General features: G+C 43.2%; 1 protein-coding gene across 1 annotated transcript in view; it reads right to left on the bottom strand.

Moving 5' to 3' along the window:
- LOC124046180 (MORN repeat-containing protein 1-like) overlaps window positions 1-24,250 on the bottom strand; it is a 130,434-nt gene that overhangs the window by 54,318 nt on the left and 51,866 nt on the right. The gene's annotated exons all lie outside the window — the stretch shown is intronic.

Below are 24,250 nucleotides of genomic sequence, written 5' to 3'. Positions count from 1 at the left end.
GCACAGAGCCCATTTAATCCACTGTTATCTATTGCCACAAAAAAAACATAGTGTACCTTCACAAATATTTTAGCATGGGAAAGATAGAATCAAACAGTACATATTATGTTTTTGGCGGAGTACGGAAGAGCGGACAGAGATATTACATAGTAGTAAGGGTCTTGCTATCTCGACTGCATTCATACATACATGCATATGAACGCTGCTTAAGATCAAAAAGATATTGAGAGGGCCATAAGAGAGGATTATAGACCTCACCAGCTTGTAGTCCTAAAACTATGGCGAAAATGAATGGGGAAAGAATAGGTTTTTGGGTAAACAATGAAAATAAGGTCCGAGATTAACACACGCTTAGGAGATCTTATTTTGTTCTATGAAATAATATCCGTCAGTTAACATGACCTTTATGAAGCCTTTGTGTTTTTTAAAATTACATAAATGCTTGAAATTTTTACGTTTGCTGATGAAGATGATCTCATAGAACAAAACGTATATGATCTCCTAAGCCTACGTTTACCACAGAACTTATTTTCTGAGTTCATCCAAAAACCCAGGTGGGCAACTTTCACTGGGGACGGGGGACATGATCGCCCCACATTCTAAAATTGCTTTATCATTGCACAGTGATACAGAAAGCACCTCACAGTAGTTGGTTAACCTGTTAAGACTCTAGGGGCAGTATTTCATTTTTGGATAAAAAGACGTGCCCGTTTTAAGCGCAACATTTTGTCACGAAAGATGCTCGACTATGCTTGGAATTGATAGTTTTGGAAAGAAGACACTCTGACGTTTCCAGAACTGCAAAGATTTTCACTGTGAGTGCCATAGAACAAAATCTACAGGCAAAACCAAGATGTTTGAGTGACCAGGAAATCAACAGGATTTCTGGAGGCACGTTTTCCATGATCTCCTTATATGGCTGTGAATGCGACAGGAATGAACGGACACTTCCTATCGTTTCCCCCAGGTGTCTGCAGCATTGTGACGTATTTGTAGGCATATCATTGGAAGATTGACCATAAAAGCCTACAATTACCAAGTGTCCCGCACGGTGTCTGCGTGGAAATTGGTGCGCAAAAGTCAGGTACCAGTATTTTTCCATCCGAATCAGAGAAGAATGCACGCTTCCAGGGAAGGCATTTCAATGAAGAGATATATGACAAAACACCTTGAGGATTGATTCAAACAACGTTTTCCATGTTTCAGTCGATATTATGGAGTTAATTCGGAAAAAAGTTTGACGTTTAGGTGACTGAATTTTCGGTTAGTTTCGGTAGCCAAATGCATAGTAACAAAACGGAACGTTGTGTCCTACACAAGCATCTTTCAGGAAAAACTGGACATCTGCTATGTAACTGAGAGTCTCCTCATTGAAACATCTGAAGTTCTTCAAAGGTAAATTATTTTATTTGATCCCTTTGCTGGTTTTTGTGAATGTTGCGTGCTAAATGCTAACGCTAAATGCTAAGCTAGCTATCACCACTCTTACACAAATTATTGATTTTCTCTGGTTCTAAAGCATATTTTGAAAATCTGAGACGACAGGATTGTTAAGAAAAGGATAAGCTTGAGGACAGGCATATTTATTTCATTTCATTTGCAATTTTCAGAAATCGCTAATGTTGCGTTATGGTAATGAGCTTGAGGCTGTAGTCACGATCCCGGATCCGGGATGGGGCGGCCTAAGAGGTTTTAAGCTGTTTGGCGTTCTGAAAAGCTGGCTTATAAGACCAGCACGGTGCTGCTGTCTGTAGCTGCAGTCTGTGTGTGTGTTGCGCCTTTTGCTCCAAGTTGTAAAAGCAAACAGAGCAGAAACTGGCTACTCTTGATTTGATTGATGTAGCCGGCAAGGTAAGTGCTGTTTGACTTAAAATGTTAAAAAGTATTTATTCCCAGGGCTGAGTATTGTAACTGACATGTACCGTTAGCTAATGTTTCATCCCCTCTAAACTGATGTTCTATATGAAGGGAATGAACTAGCTAGCTAGCTATTATGGTAGCTACTACAGCCAGTTCAGCTCTGTTAGGCAGCAGTATCTAACAGCTGTTGGGTATATGGAAAAGTTTTGTAGGCGTCTTTTTATTTTTTATGTACCATTAGCTAACTTTAGCTATTATTTTTGTCTCAATCACACGAGACCTGAATCAAACAATGAAACCAGCAGCCAAACAATTAAAGACTGATTTTCTAACGTTTTTTGGCAGCCCAATGTGAATTTTTATTAGAGTCAGTATAGCAATGTAAGGTTATTGATCGGTCAGTTTTCCTAGCTATTTCCTATATCTTTTCACAATGACACGGTATAAACAGCTCTACAGGCTACACTGTCATGGTGTACAGTCAGTACACAACACTATGCTCATCATGTGAACTGGAACACGCTGTCGTAAAGGTCGATCCAGAGCATCCCAAACATGCTCAATGGGTGACATGTCTGGTGAACATGCAGGCCATGAAATAACTGGGACATTTTCAGCTTGCAGGAATTGTAGACTTGCGACATGGGGCCATGATTTATCATGCTGAATCATGAGGTGATTGGGGCGGATGAATGGCACGATACTGGGCCTCAGGATCTCGTCACGGTATTTCTGTGTATTCAAATTGCCATCGATAACATGCAGTTGTGTTAGTTGTCCGGAGCTTATGTCTACCAATATCATAACCCCACCGCCACCACGGGGCACTCTGTTCACAACGTTGACATCAGCAAACTGCGCGCCCACACGACGCCATACGTCTGCCATCTGCCCGGTACAGTTGAACGCAGGATTCATCCATGAAGATCACACTCCTCCAGCATGCCAGTGGTCATCGAAGGCGAGCATTTGCCCACTGAAGTTGGTAAAGGCGGAGAACTGCAGTCAAGTCAAGACCCTGGTGAGGACGACGAGCACGCAGATGAGCTTCACTTCAGTTGTGCCAACCCACAGTTTGTCCGGGAGGCTGGTCCCAGATGATCCAACAGGTGAAGAAGCCGTATGTGGAGTACTTGGGCTGGCGTGGTTACACGTGGTCTGTGGTTTTGAGGCCGGTTGGACGTTCTGCAATATTCTCTAAAACAACTTTGGAGGTGGCTTATGCTAGAGAAATCAAATCAAATCAAATGTATTTATATAGCCCTTCGTACATCAGCTGATATCTCAAAGTGCTGTACAGAAACCCAGCCTAAAACCCCAAACAGCAAACAATGCAGGTGTAAAAGCACGGTGGCTAGGAAAAACTCCCTAGAAAGGCCAAAACCTAGGAAGAAACCTAGAGAGGAACCGGGCTATGTGGGGTGGCCAGTCCTCTTCTGGCTGTGCCGGGTAGAGATTATAACAGAACATGACCAAGATGTTCAAATGTTCATAAATGACCAGCATGGTCAAATAATAATAAGGCAGAACAGTTGAAACTGGAGCAGCAGCACAGTCAGGTGGACTGGGGACAGCAAGGAGCCATCATGTCAGGTAGTCCTGGGGCACGGTCCTAGGGCTCAGGTCCTCCGAGAGAGAGAAAGAAAGAGAGAATTAGAGAGAGCATATGTGGGGTGGCCAGTCCTCTTCTGGCTGTGCCGGGTGGAGATTATAACAGAACGTGGCCAAGATGTTCAAATGTTCATAAATGACCAGCATGGTTGAATAATAGTAAGGCAGAACAGTTGAAACTGGAGCAGGAGCATGGCCAGGTGGACTGGGGACAGCAAGGAGTCCTCATGTCAGGTAGTCCTGGGACATGGTCCTAGGGCCCAGGCCAGTTGAAACTGGAGCAGCAGCATGGCCAGGTGGACTGGGGACAGCAAGGAGTCATCATGTCAGGTAGTCCTGGGGCATGGTTCTAGGGCTCAGGTCCTCCGAGAGAGAGAAAGAAAGAGAGAAGGAGAGAATTAGAGAACGCACACTTAGATTTACACAGGACACCGAATAGGACAGGAGAAGTACTCCAGATAAACAAACTGACCCTAGCCCCCCGACACAAACTACTGCAGCATAAATACTGGAGGCTGAGACAGGAGGGGTCAGGAGACACTGTGGCCCCATCCGAGGACACCCCCGGACAGGGCCAAACAGGAAGGATATAACCCCACCCACTTTGCCAAAGCACAGCCCCCACACCACTAGAGGGAAATCTTCAACCACCAACTTGAACACTTGAACAACTTGAAATGAACATTCAATTCTCCGGCAACAGCGCTGATGTGACAAAACTGCACAACTAGTCTAAAGAAGGCACGTTTTATTGCTTCTTTAATCAGAAGAACATTTTCAGCTGTGCTAACATAATTGCAAAAGGGTTTTCTAATGATCAATTAGCCTTTTAAAATTATAAACTTGGATTAGCTAACACAACGTGCCATTGGAACACAGGAGTGATGGTTGCTAATAATGGGCCTCTGTACGCCTATGTAGATATTCCATAAAGAAATCTGCCGTTTCCAGCTACAATAGTCATTTACAACATTAACAATGTCTACACTGTATTTCTGATCAATTTGATGTTATTTTAAATGGACAAAAAAATTGTGCTTTTCTTTCAAAAACAAGGACATTTCTAAGTGACCCCACACTATTGAACAATAGTGTGTGAAAAGCATAGAATTAGCTTCCAAACCAGATTCCATTATTTTCTCGAGCTATGCTTATAATTGAGGGATGATTGGTCCCTTGGTCATGCCGGAACCTACCAAAAAGAGCAAAGGTGGGTATCATGCCCAACAATATGATTGGAATCATTTAGTCACCTCAAAAAATAATTTCATTAATTGATCCCTTGCCATTTTCACAGCTTGTCAGGCAAGACCTCAGAATAAACGTGTGTCATGTGACATAAGTACCCTTACGACACCTCCTCCATTGTTGCCAGAGTCTCCCTCGACTCCTATGAAAAGGATGAGGTCATGAGGTCTCCGATAGTGCTCCGAGTTACTGCCCAGATAACACAGATGGCTTCATCAACTACGAAAGGTAATGTATGTTATGTGAAATCTGAAGAGTTCTATACACGGCTTGACAAAATAGGAGGCTAATTCCCCAGCCAAGCAGATACAATTAGTCGACTCATTTTGGTTGTGAAGTGCATTAGCAAAAAGCTTTGTCCTTTCTTCATGGAGGCTTGCAAGATGCTGTGAAGTCCAGACTGACAGGCTTGATACTGATGTCTCTGATTAGAAAGAGACCTGGAACTCTGCATAAAACATTTTCTAGACACAGCTTTTACTTGTATCGTCTTCTGCACTAGGATCAGGGAACTCCTGTTGTATACAGGACCACCACACAGGAAGATATGACCACTCTGACATGTTAGCCAAGGTAGCCCCATCACCACCAGACAAAATGCAGATAGGCACAATATCTATATCGGCTGGAAATGACAATGAACGATGAAATGTGCACATTGTTACATTAGCAGAACACTGCTTCTATGGTATTACGTAGAATATCTACGTAAATTCAGCAATTGCATTCTCCTCATATTACTCTGTAGGCTACTGACCTATTCAGAGCTTCCTCTAGCATCTCACCATACATCTATTAGTTATTGAACTCCAGCTGCCGGGGTTTGTTTGCTGTGGTTGAGTAGGGGGAACCGCCCATGCAAGTTTCTGACAGATGGGTGTGTCTTAGTGGTGGCAAGGACACAGCCAAGACACACCCACATCAAACCACACCACCAAGCCAACTGAAGTTTGGCTTCTGTCATGGCCACCACCATTTCTTGAGGAGCAAGCCAAAAAATGAAGCCAAGTTCCCCTTTAAGTGTCCTGAAGTCAGTCAGCACCCATGTTACACATTGAACTTATTTTGCACATTTCAAAATGTATTTAAGGACATTGAATTGTAATAAGGTGAGGTTATAGTCTTTCCATTCCTTTTGGAAATGAAGACTGTTGAGGTTTTGGGCGAATATGCAATACATGCCTTGGAAATCAGGCTGACTGTAGGACACTTTCATGATATGGAAATGACAGAAATGTTGATTTGGGTTGAACGATCACTATTAACTAGTTTACTCTCTAATAGTGACTTGTGATTTAACATTCTGTTCCTGCCCCCACAGCATCTTTGGGCAAGTACATAACAATCCCAGGGCTGACATCTCCTAAAAAAATAGTTCATTCAGAACCTTTCTTTTGGTATTTAATGCCTCTATAATCAATATCAGCTTAATAGAAAAACAGAACAGTAATATTAAATGAAACTAAGCTTTTGAAAAGTACAGACACACTAAAGTAGCCAACATATATACTATATGTAATGAAATAGACAGGTAAAACTCTTAATTTCAATAACTCTACATACATTAACGCCCACTGTCCACATGGGGTTCATTAAATACGGTGGACTTTGAGCTATTTCCTTCCTGCAGTGGAAAAACATGTCAGAAGAAAGACAGATCCAAGCTAAGTTATATAACCCACTCAGTTCAATAGGAAATGATTAAACACCATTCAAATATTGTACGTAATAGGTTACTCAAGGTCCCTCATTTCAAACAAAGCCTTTTTACTTTGGCTCCAAGATTACATTTTTGTATTTTCTGTAACCTGAGATTGACTGAAAGGCTACGCAAGCCTATACTTTGGAGAGGAAGTTATGGGGGAAGTCAAGGCATTGCTGAAGGTTGAAGAAAGAGCCACAGAAACAGAACCAAGATATAGAACACCCCCCAAAGGTCCCCGATTTTTCATACTATATTTCATATTGTCCATAAACAACCAATGTGACATTTTGGAGGGAACTGTTGGTGTGTGAATAATTATTTTCGCTTAGGTTTTAGCCTTGTAAAATAAAAAATAAACTCTGCAAGGATTTAAGGGAGTGGGTTCTAATGATGGAAATACATTGGTTAGCAGTAGTCGTGCATGAGAGCGGTCTGGTTTTTCTATGGAGTATAGCGATTATTGTGGGGTTGTTTTGCTTTGGAATCCGAGACTCTTGTCGCATTATGAAGCCGTCACATAACGGCTTTCCTGTCACAAGGCTGTCTGTTGCCATTAATTTGCTTTTTCCGCAACTTTTCAGGCTCTATGGCATTATGCTGGCGTACCATTGCAAGAGATTTCACTATTGCGGTTGAAAAGCTTTCAAAAGATGAGAACACTGCGGGACTAAAGGAAGGGAGGGTTCAAACCTGTGGTTTCAGACATGGGGCCCTTCAAAATACGCAGTGGTGCCATTCTGAGGAAACTAGCCCTAGACCTACTTCTGTGAATAAGAACATGGAGATGGAGCTGGGGGTTTAAGAAGGGGGGGGGCATTGTAAACGCTAGGGTTCCTACAGCTGGAGAGCACATTCCAAAGATCTTTACGAAAAAAGACAGAGGGGAAAAAAAATCAAGGTTACAAAGGAACCCCGGGAGATACAGTCCCCCCCCCCCCGGCTGTTCCTTTTCAATGAATACACAAGGTGATGGGTATGTCTTTGAGAGTGTGCTTCTCTGTCTGAATCTGCCCCTCGGGGGGGAGGGGGGATCCCTTTACTATACGTCTTGTCGAGACAGCAGCAGAAGACGAAAGAGACGGAGAAGCGGGAGAGTGAAAGAGCGAGAACCCATGGAGTGCAGAGGTTTATTGTAAACAGGATATGGAGCTGCCTTTTGAGAGGGGGACGTCACTCAAGGGGCGACCAATGATCCCTGTAAATCGCCTTTACTCAATTCACCTGATGCAACAAATCAAAGAAGTAGCTTTTCACGGTTCCACCATTTAGGTAGGATGTAACTTTTCACGGTTCCACCATTTAGGTAGGATGTAACTTTTTACGGTTCCACCATCTAGGTAGGATGTAACTTTTTACGGTTCCACCATCTAGGCAGGATGTAACTTTTTACGGTTCCACCATCTAGGCAGGATGTAACTTTTTACGGTTCCACCATCTAGGCAGGATGTAACTTTTTACGGTTCCACCATCTAGGCAGGATGTAACTTTTTACGGTTCCACCATCTAGGGAGGATGTAACTTTTTACGGTTCCACCATCTAGGGAGGATGTAACTTTTTACGGTTCCACCATCTAGGGAGGATGTAACTTTTCACGGTTCCACCATCTAGGGAGGATGTAACTTTTCACGGTTCCACCATCTAGGTAGGATGTAACTTTTCACGGTTCCACCATCTAGGGAGGATGTAACTTTTCACGGTTCCACCATCTAGGTAGGATGTAACTTTTCACGGTTCCACCATCTAGGGAGGATGTAACTTTTTACAGTTCCACCATCTAGGGAGGATGTAACTTTTCACGGTTCCACCATCTAGGTAGGATGTAACTTATCAGTTACACCAGCAGGGTTGACCTTTTCTACAGAGTCCAGATTTATATCTGAGAGTTGGGGGAACCTTTCTTCAACACTTCTCCTGCCTTTGCCTAATGGTTTACTGTGTGTGTTCTACCCTGGGTATGTCTCAGGCACACATATACACGCATGCACGTACCAAACATGCAGACTCCATACAAGAGGCTTTTTTTTATTCAGAGGGGGTTAGCTAGGTCCCATTGCAATACTATACAATCCCCCCTCAATATGTTTAGCTGAGTTTCTTTTCTTCAGCTCCCTCCCTGCATTACGTCACAGAAGAGCTATTCCAGCAGAGCTGGGGGGATTAGGGAGTGAAGACAGTGAAACCCCAGAGTAAACCGAAGCTCCCCCCCAGCGCACATACTTTTAGTTATTATCTCCCACCGCCAACGGGAACAGAGCCGAGCTTTTCAGACCTATTCAGTAGGTGTATAAAAAGCCACTTTTTCTTCTCCGGGTATTGTTAATGTACAATGTATTCTCCTATCCTGGCTGGTGCATAGAGAGTGGTGGGAGCTGTCTCGCTTGTGCCATTGTGTGTTTTCTTATGATTCAACCTTTGTGTGCAGCCTTTGGAGGAGGAGGAGGATGTGTGTATGGGTGCGTGTGTGGTTGTCGTGCCTGCTGGTTTACCTCCTGCTACTGTAAATCACGTCAAAGACTGTGCTTAAAGATGGACCAACTGCAGAAGCAATAGGCCCCTTCTGAGCTACACAGAAATATGGGGGAAATGTAAAGTATCAATATTGATGACAGATTAAGTAAATAGACTTGTGGTTCTGGTAGTGGACAAAGCATACAGCACAAACATACACTGAGTGTTCAAAACTTTAAAAAACACTTTCCTGATACTGAGTTGCACCCCCTTTTCCCCTCAGACCAGTCTCAACTCTAACAAGGTGTCAAACGCGTTCCACAGGGATGCTGGCCCATGTTGACTCCAATGCTTCCCACAGTTGTGTCAAGTGACATCAAAAAGAGATTATAGCGTTCACCTGGATTCACCTAGTCAGTCTCTATCATGGAAAGAGCAGGTGTTCATAATGTCTTGTACACAGTGTACTGTGGGGTCTGAAATGATTGACACCCTTGAAAAAACAACGGTATACCTTCCAATGCCTCACTGTGAGAGGAAAACAGCACTGAGCCTCTTTCTAAAATGTTTTATGAGTTAGAGAACATTGGGAGGGATCTTAGACCATTCCTCCATACAGAATCTTTCCAGATCCTTGATATCCTTAGTATGCACTTATGGACTGCCCTCTTCAATTAAAACCACACATTTTCAATGGGTTTCAAATCCAAAGAGACTGAGATGGGCATAGAACAATTTTGATGTTGTGGCTAATTAATCATTTTTGTGGATGTGCTTGTCATTATTGTCTTGTTTTAGCCTCCTGGCAGAGGCAACCAGGTTTTTGGGTAAAATGTCCTGCTACTGGGTAAAGTTCGTGATGCCGTTGACCTTAAAATGGAACTGCCTCCTAGAATCAACTTCTTGGTTATAAATGGCCTATATGCAATCAGTATGAATCAGAAACATTAATTATAGTGTCAAGATTTACTAGTAAGTGTAAATAGGATAATTTTGGTCATAAATGTCAGTCGTGTCCAAATCAAGATGTGGAAGTGAGTGTGTCACGACGGGTATGGATGGCTTACATGCCCACTTTTGCCAATTACACTATTGTTCAAAAGTTTGGGGTCACTTCGAAATGTCCTTGTTTTTGAAATATATATTTTGTTTTTGTCCATTCAAATAACATCAAATTGATCAGAAATGCAGTGTAGAGCCATTGTTAATGTTGTAAATGACTATTGAAGCTGGATACGGCAGAGTTTTTAATGGTATATCTACATAGGCGTACAGAGGCCCATTATCAGCAACCATCACTCCTGTGTTCCAATGGCACGTTGTGTTAGCTAATCCAAGTTAATAATTTTAAAAGGCCAATTGATCATTAGACCTCCCTGCAGTCAGCATGCCAATTGCACACACCATCAACATTTGAGACATCTGTGACATTGTGTTGTGTGACAAAACTGCACATTTTAGTGGCCTTTTATTTTCCCCAGCACAAGGGGCACCTGTGTAATGATCATGATGTTTAATCAGCTTCATTAATATGCCACACCTGTCAGGTGAATACATTATCTTGGCAAAGGAGAAATGCTCACTAACAGGCATGTAAATAAGCTTTTTGTGCATATGGAACATTTTGAGGATCTTTTATTTCAGCTCATGAAACATGGGAACAAAACTTCACGTTACATTTATAGTAAAGACATACATACTGTAATAAAACATTTGCAGAGTATCATTCATTTTTGCTCATCTTTTATCAAGGATGTCAACCATTTCAGACTCCACTGTACATACAGCACAAACATTTACAGTTATAACAAAATTACCCTTGAAATTGACACCCTTTGCTGATATACTCCATAATTTCTGACACTTAAAAAAATACTAATCCAATACATTGCAACATCTCTTCAAAAATGTAAAACTTCTTCAACACCCTTGCTTTAGTTCCAAGAAAACAAGTGAAATCTCAGCTGCCAACAACTCTGAACAGTAATACATGCAGCTGTATTCTATGGAATGGAATTTACAAGGGGAGTAATTACGAGACAGTGCTGCAGACCGCAGTGAGAGGGAGAATGCAGTATTTGATGGAGCAGCCGCCCAGCTCTCATTGGGTAGTTCATTAAAACAGTGCAGCAGCTGTACAGTAAAACATGAATACTCCCAGTAGTGGCAGCATGGAGGCCAGGCGGACGGTTAACCCCCCGTGGTTACACATGATTTATTTCATGTTGATCATGTCGCCAGTGCCCGGGGCTCCATTACCTGAGTTCCAGACTACACTCTGATGGTAATTGTTTGCTTTAGTTCTCTTGTTAAAGTCAGAATGTTTTCAATCATATTTTTGGGAAAATGGTGATGTCACCATATCGTTAAGGGTGACATTTTCCTGTCGCAATGGCACACACGCTGTGAGCGTGAACGTTTTCAATATACAGAATGAGTCAAATCTATCCAATGTAACCTAGAGGGGTTGGGTTTAATGCGAAAGACACATTTCGGTTGAATGCATTCAGTTGTGCAACTGACTAGGTATCCCCTTTCCCTTTATGCTGTAACTTTTCCTCTCTGCAAGGATCCATGAGGATCTTGCTCTTTCCCAACAATGCAGTAGTACTAGAAAACATTTATAAACAAGTCAAGTGGAACAAAAACACAAGAAATAGGAATAAGAACAACACAGGAAAGTAAGTGAGCTATATGCAGGGTCAGTGCCAATACCATATTTGCAGGGATACTGGAGTGGTAGGGTAAGGTAACTGGTTATGCATGTGTATAGAGTGAGTATGAGTGAGTGAGTAGAATGTGCATAGAGTGAGTGTGTGAGTGTGCATAGGGACAGTGCAAAAATAAAATAAAAGTGTCAATGCAGATAGTCCATGTAGCCAATTTACACAAACATGTTATTCAATCATTTCATCCAAACTGCTCTTCGTAGCCAGGCACTAAAGAAAAACGTGGTTCTATTTTTGATACTTGACGCCCTGCAAGTCCTGCCTCTCCCATCTCCTCATTGGTTTATAGGAGCATATGTGACTCACCACCTGGATTCGGTCTTATGTAGCAAAATTTTAAATTGTGTTCTTTACATTGCAGAAAAGTAGAGACTCAGAGCTACAAAATTTTATATCATATACTGCATTTTTGAGGAACAATGGGAAAGTAATTCTGCTTTGAAAGTTGATAAACTTGTAAACTCACTTGAGAAAATGGCCTTTGAATGTTTTGTTATCTACTGAAGAGCTATTCCTTGTCTACACCCATTCAACATCGTTCACACCCTCTTAAGCTTTAGTCTCACCCATCTTGTTTCGCTCTTGGAGTGTTCAGAGCACACACTTGACGCTCTGGCCAATGATTTGTTTAGATGAATTGTGGTCCACACTCCAGTACAGTTGGTGGTAAAGCACTAAATAAACTTCAGTTAGTGCTAAATACGGCTGCTAGAATCCTGACTAGAACCAAAAAATTTGATCATATTACTCCAGTGCTAGCCTCTCTACACTGGCTTCCTGTCAAAGCAAGGGCTGATTTCAAGGTTTTACTGCTAACCTACAAAGCATTACATGGGCTTGCTCCTACCTACCTCTCTGATTTGGTCCTGCCGTACATACCTACGTACGCTACGGTCACAGCAGGCCTCCTAATTGTTAGAATTTCTAAGCAAACAGCTGGAGGCAGGGTCTATAGAGCTCCATTTTTATGGAACGGTCTGCCTACCCATGTCAGAGACGCAAACTCGGTCTCAACCTTTAAGTCTTTACTGAAGACTCATCTCTTCAGTGGGTCATATGATTGAGTGTAGTCTGGCCCAGGAGTGGGAAGGTGAACGGAAAGGCTCTGGAGCAACGAACCGCCCTTGCTGTCTCTGCCTGGCCGGTTCCCCTTTTTCCACTGGGATTCTCTGCCTCTAACCCTGTTACGGGGCTGAGTCACTGGCTTGCTGGGGCTCTCTCGTGCCGTCCCTGGGGGGTGCGTCACCTGGGTGGGTTGATTCACTGTTGTGGTCGGCCTGTCTGGGTTTCCCCCCTTTGGGTTGTACCGTGTCGGAGATCTTTGTGGGCTATACTCGGCCTTGTCTCAGGATGGTAAGTTGGTGGTTGTAGATTTCCCTCTAGTGGTGTGGGGGCTGTGCTTTGGCAAAGTGGGTGGGGTTATATCCTTCCTGTTTGGCCCTGTCCGGGGTGTCCTCGGATGGGGCCACAGTGTCTCCTGACCCCTCCTGTCTCAGCCTCCAGTATTTATGCTGCTGTCGGGGGGCTAGGGTCAGTTTGTTTATCTGGAGTACTTCTCCTGTCCTATTCGGTGTCCTGTGTAAATCTAAGTGTGCGTTCTCTAATTCTCTCCTTCTCTCCTTCTTTCTCTCTCTCGGAGGACCTGAGCCCTAGAACCATGCCCCAGGACTACCTGACATGATGACTCCTTGCTGTCCCCAGTCCACCTGGCCATGCTGCTGCTCCAGTTTCAACTGGCCTGGGCCCTAGGACCATGTCCCAGGACTACCTGACATGAGGACTCCTTGCTGTCCCCAGTCCACCTGGCCATGCTCCTGCTCCAGTTTCAACTGTTCTGCCTTACTATTATTCAACCATGCTGGTCATTTATGAACATTTGAACATCTTGGCCACGTTCTGTTATAAAGCACAGCCAGAAGAGGACTGGCCACCCCACATATGTTCGGAGGACCTGAGCCCCAGGACCGTGCCCCAGGACTACCTGACATGATGGCTCCTTGCTGTCCCCAGTCCACCTGACTGTGCTGCTGCTCCAGTTTCAACTGTTCTGCCTTATTATTATTTGACCATGCTGGTCATTTATGAACATTTGAACATCTTGGTCATTTTCTGTTATAATCTCTACCCGGCACAGCCAGAAGAGGACTGGCCACCCCACATAGCCCGGTTCCTCTCTAGGTTTCTTCCTAGGTTTTGGCCTTTCTAGGGAGTTTTTCCTAGCCACCGTGCTTTTACACCTGCATTGTTTGCTGTTTGGGGTTTTAGGCTGGGTTTCTGTACAGCACTTTGAGATATCAGCTGATGTACGAAGGGCTATATAAATAAATTTGATTTGATTTGATTTGAATGGCGCACGCGCGTCTATTCAGCATGTTATGGCTTGTGGATAGAAACTGTTCAGCAGCCTGTTGGTGTCAGACTTGATGCGCCGGTACCGCTTGCCGTGCGGAAGCAAATTGAAGAGTCTATAGCTTGGGTGGCTGGAGTCTAACAATTTTCCGGGTCTTCCTTTCACGTCGCCTGAAATATATCCTGGATAGAAGGGAGCTTTGCCCCAGTGATGTACTAGGCTGTCCACACCCCCCACAATCAGCTCCTTGGTCTTACTGACATTGAGGGAGAGTATGTTGTCCTGGCGTCACTGACGACCTCCACTCCTCCCAATTGAGATTGCATCATCTATGGATCTGTTGGTGGGGTATGCAAATTTGAGTGGGTCTAGATTGACTGGGATGATGGAATGCCATAACCAGCTTTCAAAGCATTTCATGATTACAAATGTGAGTGCTAGATGGCGAAGCCCAAGATAGCACCGACAGAGACGGTCGCCTCGCTTCAAGTTCTTACGAAACTTTGCAGTATTTCGTTTTTTAATGTATTATTTCTTACATTGTTACCCCAGGACATCTTAAGTCTTATTACATACAGCCGGGAAGAACTATTGGATATAAGAGCAACGTCAACTTACCAACATTACGGCCAGGAATAAGACTTTCCTGAAGCGGATCCTCTGTTCGGACCACCACCCAGGACAATGGATCTAATTCCAGTAGTCGACACAAAAGAACAGCGCCACAGAAGGGGCATATGAAGCGGCCACCTGGTCAGGCTCCGTAGACGTGCACATCGCCCACCGCTCCCGAGTATACTACTAGCCAATGTCCAGTCTCTTGACAACAAGGTAGACAAAATTCGAGCAAGGGTTGCCTTCCAGAGAGACATCAGAGATTGTAACATTCTCTGTTTCACGGAATCATGGCTCTCTTGGGATATGTTGTCGGAATCGGTTCAGCTACCAGGCTTCTCCATGCAACGCGCCGACAGAGATAAACACCTCTCTGGGAAAAGGAAGGGCGGGGGTGTATGCTTCATGATTAATGACTCATGGTGTAATCATAAGAACATACAGGAATTCAAGTCCAAAGCCCTCCCCTACCCTCCCTTCGGCAAATCCAACCACAACGCCATCTTGCTCCTACCGTCTTTATAGGCAGAAACTCAAACAGGATGTATCAGTGACGAGAACCATTCAACGCTGGTCCGACCAATCGGAAGCCAAGCTTCAAGATTGTTTTGATCACACGGACTGGGAAATGTTCCGGGAAGCATCAAGAGAACAACATCGACCTATATGCTGACTCGGTGAGTGTGTTAATTAATAAAGAAGTGCATTGGAGAGGTTGTACCCACTGTGACTATTAAAACTTACCATAAACAGAAACCGTGGATGGATGGCGGGGTCCACAGGAAATCAGGGACCACAAAAAGAAAATCAGCTATGTCCCGGACACTGACGTCACACTTCCAGACAAACTAAACACCTTCTTTGCCCACTTTGATGATAATAAAGTGCCATCCTTGCGGCCCGCTAACAAACTGCCCCATACCCCCACCCCGCTCTCTGTGTGGCTGATGTGAGTAAAACATTTTAACGTGTTAACCCTCGCAAGGCTGCTGGCCCAGACGGCATCCCTAGCTGCGTCCTTAGAGCATGCGCAGACCAGCTAGCTGGTGTGTTTACGGACATATTCAATCCCTCCCTATCAAAGGCAGTTGTCCCCACATGCTTCAAGATGGCTACCATTGTTGCTGTACCCAAGAAGGCAAAGATAACTGAACTAAATGACTACCGCCCCGTAGCACTCACTTCGGTCATCATGAAGGGTCATATCACCTCCACCTTACCGGCCACAACCGGAAACAACATCACCACTTCGCTGACCCTCAACACTGGGGACCCACAAGGGTGCGTGCTCAGCCCCCTCCTGTACTCCCTATTCCCCTACGACTGCATGGCCAAGCACACCTCCAACTTAATCATCAAGTTTCTAGACAACACAACAGCAGTAGACTTGATTACCAACAACGACAAGACAGCCTACAGGGAGGAGGTGAGGGCACTCGGAGTATGGTGTCAGGAAAACAACCTCTCACTCAACATCAACAAAACAAAGAAGATGATCGTGGACTTCAGGAAACAGCAGAGGGAGCACCCCCCCTATCCACATCGAAGGGACAGCAGTGGAGAAGGTAGAACGTTTTAAGTTCCTCATCGTACACCACAGACAAACTGAAATGGTCCACCCACACAGACAGTGCGGTGAAGGTGCAACAGTGCCTCTTCAACCTTAGGAGGCTGAAGAAATGTGTCTTGTCATCCAAAACCCTGACAAACTTTTACTGATGCACAATCAAGACCATCCTGTCGAGCTGTATCACAGCCTGGTACTGCAACTGCACCGCCCTCAACGGCAAGGCTCTCCAGAGGGTGGTCCGGTCTGCACAACGCATCACCGGGACAAACTACCTACCCTCCATGATACTGAAGGGATTAAACCAAGACCTTATACCTTTTAAAGGGTTAATACATTGTGTTATGATAAACTGTTATGTCCCCTCTCAGGAGACCTCTGTGTGTGTATTAACACCTGTTTTGAGTGTTGTGTACCTTCAGACACCATCAGAAGCTCAGACTCCTCCTGTCTGGGCCCCACTGTGGCTATCTGAGAATACGACTGGTTTCCTGAGAACACAAGGCTGCCGCAGGCCTGATGAAAACAGCCACCTGTCAGAGTATGCTTCGACTCATTCACCTTGTTATGACCTTAGGTCAAGTTTCGGTCAAACCCACTTCTGAGCTTTTAACTGCTGACAAGATGGTTGTTGCTGTCAGGGGGTGGTTAGATTTATTAAAATAAGTTACTGTACTCTGTACCAACTTCTGCCTACAATTGTATTACTAAAGGATACTTTTAATACTTAAACAAAGTGTCTGTGTTTCCTTTCCATTACTAATATATGTTTGATAATTATATAGACCTGATCATCTGTTGAAGGAACTGACCACCCGATTACTGAACACCCGATTACACAAGAAGGCCAAAAAGATCATCAAGGACATCAACTACCCAAGCCACTGCCTGTTCACACCACTACCATCCATAAGGCGAGGTCAGTACAGGTGCATCAAAGCTGGGATCGAGACTGAAAAACAGCTTCTATCTCAAGGCCATCAGACTGCTAAACAGCAATCACTAACTCAGAGAGGCTGCTGCCTACATTGAAACCCAATCACTGGCCACTTGAATAAATGGATCACTATTCACTTTATACAATGCCACTTTAATAATGTTTACATATCTATCATCACATGTATACACACTGTATTTTATAACATCTACTGCACCTTGCCGCTCTGCCATTGCTCTTCCATATACTTACATGTACATATTCTCATTCACCCCTTTAGATTTGTGTGTATTAGGTAGTTGTTGGGGAATGGTTACATTACTTGTTAGATATTACTGCACTGTCGGAACTAGAAGAACAAGCATTTCGCTACACTCGCATTAACATCTGCTAACCCTCGATTTACAGGGTGGTAGTCATTGTGGCAGTTAGCATTAGAGTTCTTGGGAACAGGAATGATGGGGGTCCGCTTGAGATGTGGGAATTACAGACTCTGACAAGGAGAAGTTGAAAATTACCATGAATATGCCTGCCAGCTGTTTTGCGCACACTCTAAGAACGTACCCTGGAATTCCGCCCTGCCCCGCAGCCTTACTAACTTCTCCAAAACTGTGCTCTGATGTCGCTGATGGCTATTACTGGCCTACCAAACTTGCTAACAGCCAGTTGCTAATGGTCTGGTACTCAACACTCCATTGTCCCTCTAATCACTCTAACATCAATTCAAATGCAATCGAAAATCAAATGAAACAATTTTGCCTTGATGACAGCTTTGCATACTCTTGGCATTCTCTCAAACAGCTTCACCTGGAATGCTTTTCCAACAGTCTTGAAGGAGTTCCCAAATATGCTGAGCACTTGTTGTCTGCTTTTCCTTCACTCTGCGGTCCAACTCATCCCAAACCATCTCAATTGGGTTGAGGTCGAGGCCAGGTCATCTGATGCAGCACTCCATCACTGTCCTTCTTGGTCAAATAGCCCTTACACAGCCTGGAGGTGTGTTGGTTCATTGTCCTGTTGAAAATCAAATGATAGTGGGACTAAGCGCAAACCAGATGCGATGCTGTATCGCTGTGGTAGCCATGCTGGTTAAGTGTGCCTCGGAGATCGTCCGTTCACCTACTCAACGTCTCACAAATACATCGTGGTTGGAACCAAAAATCTCAAATTTGGACAGATTTACACCGGTCTAATGTCCATTGCTCGTGTTTCTTAGCCCATGCAAATCTCTTCCTCTTATTATTGGTGTCCTTTAGTAGTGGCAGAAATTCGACCACGAAGGCCTGATTCACGCAGTCTCCTCTGAACAGTTGATGTTGAGATGCATCTGTTACTTGAACTCTGTGAAGCATTTATTTGGGCTGCAATTTCTGAGGCTGATAACTCTAATGAACTTGTCCTCTGCAGCAGAGGTAACTCTGGGCCTTTCCATTCCTGTGGCGGTCCTCATGAGCGACAGTTTCATCATAGCGCTTGATGGTTTTTGCAACTGCACTTGAAGAAACGTTTAAAGTTCTTGAAATGTTCCAGATTGACTGACATTCATGTACTAAAGTAATGATGAACTGTCACCTATATTTGCTTATTTGAGCTGTTCTTGTTATAATATGGACTTGGTCATATAACAAATAGGGCTATCTTCTGTATACCACCCCTACCTTGTCACAAACACATTATGAAGGAAAGAAATTCCACAAATGGACTTTTAACAAGGCATACCTGTTAATTGAAATGCATTTCAGGTGACTACCTCATGAAGCTGGTTGAGAGAATGCCAAGCATGTGCAAAGCTGTCATCAAGGCAAAGGGTAGCTACTTTGAAGAATCTCAAATATATGTTGAATTGTTTAATGCTGTTTTTGTTACTACAAGATTCCATATGGGTTATTTCAAAGTTTTGATGTCTTCACTATTATGCTACAATGTAGTAAATTGTAAAAATAAAGAAAAACTGTTGAATGAGTAGGTGTGTCCAAACTTTTGACTAGTACTGTATATTATTTAGTATATGTAACGACAAGATCAAATTAAGAAAAGTCTAACGGGTGAGAATATTAGCACTTGTAAATGATGCACAGTGTGTGCAGTCTCAGGCAAGAAACAGCATATGCATTTTTTTGCGATTCTTTTCAAATCATAGTCGCATGCACCATGTAGCCTAGCCCATAGGCCTATATGTTTTGATAAGGTTTCTATCACAACTGAAGGGACTGCAGAGCTCATAGCCTACAGAACCTAGTAGTGAAACATGTTCCTATAAGCCCAGTAACTGCTCATTTACATGAGAAAACAGAGTTTTAACTGGACACTATTTAAAAGAGGATCCCAGCTTTCCGGTGCTGCTATATTTATTGCTCAATTCTTAATATTAAGCACATTAATCTGCTTTACAACCGGTGTCCCATCAGCTTTCTATAGGCCAGGCCTGGCACACCCTGATCTGTTTCACCTCTCTTTGTGCTGGTCTCCACCCCCCACCAGGTGTATCCCATCTCCCCTCTTTATCCCCTGTGTATTTACACCTGGTTTTCTGTTTGTCTGTTACCAGTTCGTCTTGTCCCGTCAAGTCCTACCAGCGTGTTCCCATGTTCCCTATGCGCTAGTTTTTCTTAGTCTTCCCAGTTCTGACCTGCCTGTCCTGATCCTGCCTGCCGTCCTGTACCTACCTTTTGCCTGCCCCTTGAACTATAATAAACTCAGACTCGTACCATCTGCCTCATGTGTTTGCATCTGGGTCTTAGCCTGAGCCTTGATAAGGCCTAATATATTTATTTCTTAACTTTCCTAATATTAAGCACATTGCTTTGCTTTAGAACTGGCGTAGCCTACTTGGCTGGCATATTTCTTTTTTACATAAATGTGGGAAGAGCTTCCTCCATTACCTTTTCGAGTACAGGCTACGGATGACATGATTTTTTTGTGGATGAATATAATTCCACATATATATTAGTATGGTAAAGACCAGATTAAATTGAGAATAGTCTGTTGGTTGAGAATATTATCAAATGCTTGTCAAATTGTGAATGAGATGCAACTTTTTCAAATCATCATACATTATCACATTTTTTAAAAACTTTTATTTAACTAGGCAAGTCAGTTAAGGACAAATTCTAATTTACAATGACGGCCTAGGAACACCGGGTTAACTGCCTTGTTCAGGGGCAGAACGACAGATTTTTAGCTCTGGTTTCGAGCTAGCAACCTTTCGGTTACTGGCTCAACGCTCTAACCACTAGGCTACCTGCCACCCCAAAAGAGTTGCATCATGCAGCCTTAGAATGTATTAGAACTCAAAACATATTGCCTAAGGTTTGCATCACGACTAAAGTTGCATAAATAACTATACTAAGCATATAGGACGACCTGTTTCAAATGAGCACTTTGTTAACTTCTTGGTGACGGGGGGCAGTATTTTCACGTCCGGATGAAATGCATGTCCAAATTAAACTGCCTGCTACTCATCTCCAGAAGATAAGATATGCATATTATTAGTAGATTTTGATAGAAAACACTACGAAGTTTCTAAAACTGTTTGAATCATGTCTGTGAGTATAATAGAAGATTTCATTGGGAATACAGATTTCTAAGGAACCTTCTTGCAGTTCCTACCGCTTCCACTGGATGTCACCAGTCTTTTGAAATTGGTTGAGGTTTTCCTTTGTGTAATGAAGAAGTAGCCCTGTTAAAACCGAGGGTCGCTTCAAGTGTACTGTTAGAGGTGCGTGACCAGAAAGGTAGCGTCAGTTTGTTTTCTTCCTGTATTGAACACAGATCATCCCGTCTTCAATTTGATCGATTATTTACTTCAAAAAATACCTAAAGTTGTATTACAAAAGTAGTTTGAAATGTTTTGGAAAAGTTTACAGGTAACTTTTGAGATATTTTGTAGCAAGTTGGAACCAGTGTTTTTCTGGATCAAACATGCCAAATAAATTAACATTTTGGATAAATATCAACAGAATTAATCAAACAAAAAGGACCATTTGTGATGTTTATGGGACATATTGGAGTGCCAACAAAAGAAGCGCGTCAAAGGTAAGGCATGATTTATATTTTTATTTCTGCGTTTTGTGTCGCGCCTGCAGGGTTGACATATGTTTTCTCTTTTTGTTTATGAAGGTGCTACTCTCAGATAATTGCATCGTTTGCTTTCGCCGAAAAGCCTTTTTGAAATCTGACATGTTGGCTAGATTCATAACACGAGTAGCTTTAATTTGGTATCTTACATGTGTGATTTCATGAAAATTAGATTTTTATAGTAATTTATTTGAATTTGGCGCTCTGCATTTTCACTGGCTTTTGGCTAGGTCGGACGCTAGCGTCCCACATATCCCAGAGGTTAAACGCTCAACACAGAAGAGTTGCATGTGCACACTCCCTTGCACTGCTTCTTGACACACTGCTCGTTTAAACCGGAAGCCAGCCGCACCAATGTGTCAGAGGAAACACCATACAACTGGCGACCGTGTCAGCATACATGCGCCAGGCCTGCCACAGGAGTCACTAGAGCGTGATAGGACAAGGACATCCCCTAACCCGGACGATGCTGGGCCAAAGGGTGCGTCGCCTCATGGGTCTTCGGGTCGCGGCTGGCTGTGACACAGCCCGGGATCAAACCTGGATCTGTAGTGACACCTCAAGCACTGCAGTGCCTTAGACCGCTGCGCCACTCGGGAGGCCCTTACATTTTGGCTTTTGATTGGGACAGCAGCAAACCTTTACTGTGGGGACAATATTGGCTATGCATTTCCTAATGAAGCCAATGAAGGAAGTGCTTAGCTCGATGCTATCGGCGGAGTCCCAGAACATATTCCAATTACCGCCGTGTCTTTGCGAGAGGAAAACGTCCGTTTGTCAGAAATGGATCATTCTATGTTTCTTCAAATATAAGAATATCATGCGTATTTGTTCCTTAGATAATGTATGTAATATTTTGAGAAACACATTAGGAACCAAAATCATCTGACATGAATTGAGTCAGAACTTAACTTGCACACAAGCAACAACAAATCTATGAGCATTCAAGCATTGGTTCAGTACTTTTTTCCCAAACTGCTGAGAAGTCTTTTAATTTGGCTGCATGATTTATGCTGAATAGAGTAAAAAACCTTGAACATCATTCTCTCTGGGTCTGTTGGTTAATGGAACAAACAGATTCATACACGTCTGGACCTACTGTAGAGAAACTCAATGTTTCCCTTGTGGAGGGAGTTAAGAATGGTGCATAGAAATGCCAGGTGTCCACAGAAAACGTGGCTAATATGACAGGATTCTAAGCTCTGCCCTTCAATACATTGTAGGAAAGTATGCCGTAAAAAAAGGCCATTGGGGTTGTTTGAGTTAGTTGAATAATTGAGAACATTTATTTGGCATAGAGACGTGTTTAGCTCTTTCAGTGATTCCACTCTCTCATTCCAAAGTTCTATAACTTCATCCCCTATAATAGTGACCTGGCGCCGTTTTGGCACCGGTGTCAATCCAAAAAGTTGGTCGGTATGAAGTCACTCCTTTTGTAACAGTGTTCTTTCAGTGCTGTCCTTTCTTCTGGGGAGAGAGGGACAAGGTTGTCCAAATTAATTGGATCAATGATTAAGAGGGAGCCATCTCACTTGACTAGGCTTAGACAATAGGCACAAAAATACTCTACATAGGAGCCAGGGGTAAATTTACACTTGAATTACATAAGGAAGAATAGGCAGGATAAAGCAGTGAATGCCTATCTGTGTGGGGTCTACATGGAGGTCTTTCGCCTTTGCTCACACATTGTTGTTGACATGAGGGACTTGAACCTCTTGGGATATTCATTTGGGGAAGAGATGAATGTAGGACAATCTCAGTAAATGTGTTTTTCCCCTCCTACAAATACTTAACAGGCTGTCTTTCCCAGTACTTCTACCGCTCAACCTGGTCAAGTCTTGTTACAAATGGCATAAAAAAGGCATTTGTTTGAAATGCATTGGTTTCTGTTGTTTAAAACATGGTATTTAAATTCAGTGATTTGTCCCGAATGAACATGGTCTGACATCAGGCCTACAGATGTACTATCAGAAAAACATCTAGCACTAAATGGGAACGCAATCTCTGCAAACCAAATGTAACTGTATGCTTGAGATCTAAGGTTGTCGATATTTGCAGTAATGTCAATGGATAAAGTGCATGGAAGTTTTGTGTTTCTCAATGAAGAATGTTGTCTTCAAAGTTTGCAACCTGGCAACTCGTACTACCATAGCCACTAAATCACTACCAGCTTCTGCGTCCTCTTGCTGTTGAGAGAATGCACTTTCAGTCAACCTACCTAGAAAAATAAAGGTATACAAAAGAGGGCACTCACTGCCGGGTTTCTAAATGAGTACATTAATGGACTTCATAACAACATGATGAATGAAGAAATTTCACACCGAATTCCTTTGGGGGAAAGCATAAGTGATTTTTCCTCTCTCAAAAGAACCACTCGTCATTGTATTTGAGTTGACTAGCTTAGACAAAGATAATTTAGCAAAATGGGGAAAAAAATGTAAAAGAAAATATCTGGTTTCAAATCACATGTTCATAAATCGGTGGGAATGTGTATTTCCTTGATACTAGTCACTATTCGATCGAGCTAGCTAATTGGGTGCATTCCACTAGGGAAGAATATATGATTAGACCAAAACAAACCAGTAAGGGGTATCTTTCACAATTCTTATAAAATATAAAAAAATCATTCTAAATTCTCAACCCCGTTGGGAAATGTCAAACCAAGCATCTGTTGGTATGGCAACAGCACCGCCCTCGACCGCATGGCACTACAGAGGGTTTTGCGGACAGCCCAGTACATCACTGGGGCAGAGCACCCTGCAATCCAGGGCCTCTATATCAGGTGGTGTGAAAAGAAGGCCCAGAAAATCGTCAGACCCCAACCACCCAAGCCAAAGACTATTTTCTCTGCTGCCGGTACCGGTGAATCAAGTCCGACACCAACAGGCTCTTGAACGTCTTCTACCGCCTATCAATACAACTAATAAATAGCTACACAGACTGAGTTGACTTTTTATCTCTGCACACTCACTGGGCCCTATACACTCGCACACACTGTCACACCAACACACAAACACTCACTCCATCATTTGCTCACTCACACATAATATGCACATACATTTATACAGACTCTACACACCCACTCACATGAAAACTGTTACT

Source organism: Oncorhynchus gorbuscha, linkage group LG10, assembly GCF_021184085.1.
Source record: "Oncorhynchus gorbuscha isolate QuinsamMale2020 ecotype Even-year linkage group LG10, OgorEven_v1.0, whole genome shotgun sequence".
Classification (NCBI taxonomy): domain Eukaryota; kingdom Metazoa; phylum Chordata; class Actinopteri; order Salmoniformes; family Salmonidae; genus Oncorhynchus; species Oncorhynchus gorbuscha.
Note: the sequence above shows the minus strand (reverse complement) of the source record. Positions and strands in the feature narration are given on the sequence as shown.